The sequence below is a fragment of the Anguilla rostrata genome, chromosome 2, assembly GCF_018555375.3.
Source record: "Anguilla rostrata isolate EN2019 chromosome 2, ASM1855537v3, whole genome shotgun sequence".
In the NCBI taxonomy this organism is placed as follows: domain Eukaryota; kingdom Metazoa; phylum Chordata; class Actinopteri; order Anguilliformes; family Anguillidae; genus Anguilla; species Anguilla rostrata.
Window position 1 is genome coordinate 56,317,787 of NC_057934.1, and position 4,294 is coordinate 56,322,080.

Sequence of the window (4,294 nt, forward strand, 5' to 3'; positions counted from 1 at the left end):
AACTCCTCTGGTACTGTGCAGCTGTGACTAAAGATGAACTTTAAGTCCGTTGCTGTAGTCCAAACAGGCACAAATAATTAATCTCATTAATGACACCACAACCTCTCCTTCTCTCAAAGCTCTGCAGACATATGAGAGTGATGTTCTGAAATTCTGCAGAGGACTGGAATTACTTAGAGAACATTTCAAACTTACGCCAAAACCTGCTCCCACTATGCTCCATAAAAATGTTTAAAAATATTGAAGAGGCCCATATATAAGCACTCATTCTCATCCCCATACTTACTGACAAAAAGAGTGGTCTTATAAGGACGAAAGCAGGAAACTCAGTTAAGTGAGTGTGTGAGCACAGAGTAAAGAAGTGAATTCATTAGGAGATTCATATTGCCTGTGTACATACGTCCCTGCCGCTTTTGTACTACGTATACCCATGGCAGAAAGTTGGTCAGGTTCATCAGGTTCTGGTCTAGAGCCAGAGATAAGCAATTAAATAACACCCGAATATTAGAGTCTATGGTGAAGGAGAGGTGTGTGGGCTAAGCATAAATATGATTGCGGGCTGACACAGGACAAGTCTGTTGTTGTTGGCCTTGGCATGCACCACTTGTCAAACCACAGCCTTGGGGGCTGTAAAAGAGAGTGCAACAACTGGAGGTGTAGAGGGCGGTGAAGCACTTGCCTCCTGCACCAACTCACCTGTTTGACCAGTTCCAGAGCTGAATGGGTCATGGAGATTAACTACTGACTACACAGCTTTGAATAAGGTGGTCAAGAAAATCCATTCAATCGTAGCAAGCCCGCACTATGGTGCAGGCTTGGCCGAGACCAGAGTATGTAGTGTTTTCCGAGCTAGATATGAGTAATGGGTTTTGGACAATACGTGTGAAGGAATAGAGTCAGAATGCCCAACAGCACATCTGGACAGGGCAGGGATTCCATTAGTCCCCTACCATCAATTGCTAGGGCTGTGAGTGATCTAGAACTGATGCTGTACAACTTGGACCTGGGACATGTGATCCAGCAAGGTCATAAAGAAATAAGTCAAAATCAGACAGCTACAACTGCTGATATGCCTAGGCCTACAAATGTGAGGGGGTTTGGCAGCTGCTGAGGCTGATGAATTACTGTCGAAACCTTGTTGCAGACTTCTCTTGCTTATCTGACCCTACAGTAACTTAGGTGAATAAAGGGGTCTTTCCTTACAGATGGTCGAGTGGGGAGCACAGCAGGAGGAGGCTTTCATTCGGGTGAAGGCTGCGCTGGGCAGGGCACCCACCTTGGGAATTCCAGACAGTGAAAAAAAGACATTTCATGTACACAGCAACATCCAGTCAGGGACACTCACAGCTGCATGGGGGGAAAATGAAGCCTGTGGCCTATCTGTCAACACGGCAGGATTTTGTAGTTGTACTTTTGCCATGCTACTTTCAGGCTCTTGACTACACGTACTGAGCAGTAGAGGCCACAGAAACCACAGTGCTGAGGGAAGAGATTGTGTATGACACAAAACACACTCTAGTAGACCTGCTGAAAACTGGAAGGTTGTCTTCTGTTATAGGACAAAGGTGAGTTAAGTGAGAGGCTAACCGCCAGGCTCCATGCATGAAGCAGAGCAGAAAGAAGATACCAGGATCAATCCAGCAAAGATACTCAGTACAGCAGAAGAACCACATCATTTCGGATGAGATGCCCAGATCTTCTAGGCGGAGCCATTGGTGGACCCTGACCTCAACATTTTTGTTGACGGGTCTCGCATGTACATTAACGAGAATCCATTTACTGCCTGGGCTATGGTAATCAAAGATTCTGTGTACAGTTTCTGTCCACTTTCTGTTGATCACAAACCAGCATCAGAATTTAGCATCACTAACCTTCTTGAGTTGCAGTGTAGAGAAAATAAAGAGGAACAAGAACTCTGGGCTAAGGGTGGGGCAACTCTGGAGGGAGAGGTGTGTGTGGGACCTGGGGGTCAAGTATTGGATCCTAGGTGAATACTGGAAATTTGCCATGGAGCGCAGTGGTGCCAACGAAAGCCGACCTGAGCCAGAACCAGTTGAGACATCTGTCATCATGAGGGTCTAGCATCCAGGACCTTAGAGTGTCCACCATAACCAGTTTAGACACTGTATAACAAAATAATAAGCAGTTTTCACGAATGTTGAAAATTCACTGACTATTTTGGAGAGTCTAGACATCCACAGTGAAAAATGTGGTGTTGCCAGCTGCCTCTTTTCACACTTCAGACCACAGCTAAGCTCATGCAGAACAAATTCGGAAGTAGACCTTTCATAGGCTTCTCAGCTCTTCGCATGCAGATCACGGGCACCCCACCGGCCAGCGGCTGTTGCTTGATAGCACAGTTGGCACTGAAATAGTCAGCACAAGGCCGTGAGGCTCATTCATGCACCACAGTGTGGTGCCTATACTGAATGAGTCATCCAGCACCCCTTCACTGTGAACCTTCAAGGGTATACTATGTCGGATTTTGGCCCACATAGACTCTGTATTTGTAAACCCCACTCACATCTTCTAGGTCTTCAACTCCACCCACATCTTTGTTGAGGACACAACCTCAAGCAATACAAGCAAAATGTCAAGCGAAGAGGTGAGGTGGTCAGAGTAGATATTGAAAATAGCATTTTTAGCAACATTTATGATTCCACATAGATGGTAATAGTAATTAGGCAGTGTTATAATGATCATGCACCCCTTAGTGCATGGATATATAGTACGGTAGCCAATCTGTAGTGTCGGTGCAACTATTTTGTGCTTTTCCTCATTTGGTATTTAAATGGTAAATGGATTGCATTTATATAACGCTTTTATCCAAAGTGCTTTACAATTGATGCCTCTCATTCACCCATTCACACACACTAACACACCAATGGTGAAGGGCTGTCATGCAAGGTACCAATCAGCTTGTTGGGAGCAATTGGGGGTTAGGTGTCTTGCTCAGGGACATTTCGACACGCCCAGGGCGGAGGATCGAACGGACAACCCTCCGACTGCCGGACAAATGCTCTTACCTGCATTTAGCTGTTCTAGGCCCTGTTTTACGAAGCAGGGTTACTGAGTTAGCTGGATAACTGCACTGAGTAAAACTATATAATTTAGAATAGGGATATAAACACGGAATCGCAAGTGAAATAAGAAACATTAGCAGGCCATAGGCGTTGTTAGTGAAGTTAGTTACACGTAACATTAGCTAGATAGCATGCATGCTGTATCAAATTAATTTCCCCCGATTGCAATAAATGCAGGTAAATTACCAAGCTAGCTAAGTTGTAACTATAAGCAGTAACAGCAATTCCCATAGGGGGGAAGACATCTTGATGGAAGAACAGAAATCGATACAAAAGCTACCCAGCCTCAGGCATCTAGCTGCCTCCGATAGACTCACTAGCTAAAAGTAACGTTACTTAATAGGTCTAACAGAAAACAGGCCAATCCCTGTTGCTTTTCATCCCCTTGGTGAACCGAAGAAAAGTAATTCCAAGGTTGACTCTAGTTTTTGAACAAGCCCTGTCGGCTTGACTTTTTGCTTTGCTGTATCTAGGCTTCTTCATGTCTGTCTTTGTCAGCAGCTGACTAGCAACACTTTATTGGAATATGATTCCAAACCACCAGTTCTGTAGCCACGTCCACCCCTCCCCACACAGAAAAGAGCGCCACGCCCAGAAACGTCACAAACACATTTCAGAATAACAAATACAGGTAAAAGGAGCACAAATTTGCCTAAAGTGTGTAAAGACTGAGATTGCCAATGCATCATAGATATGCCTGAGCATAGTTTTTTTAAATAATATTTTCAGATCCTGCATAGTATACCTTTAATGTGAGTGTAATATATATTTTTTTTTTTGGTGGGTGACATAGTTACTGGTGGGTGACATAATTATTGGACTATAATTCTGGCAGAATGAAATGTTGTTTAGGAAAATTTTACTTTTTGCTTAGTGTTCATGCATGTGTGCTCTCAAACACATAATTACATTTCCCTTTCCTACAGACACACATGCCCAAAAAAATTCATTGTTGGTATATGTTTTGGTTTGATCTTGAACTCTTCCTTGACTGTCAAGGATTTTATGCTGTTAGATTCCTGTTAATACAAGTCTTGTTTGACATACATTGTTATTAATAATCCTTCCTTTTTGAATTACAGTTATGATAAATGGAAGTCTTTATTTTCCTCTAAAATTTTCTCTTGGATATGACTCATTTGGAAAAAGTCTTGACTAAACACACACTGATGTAAACACTAAGCCTATAAGAACACTGAAAACAGGGCAGA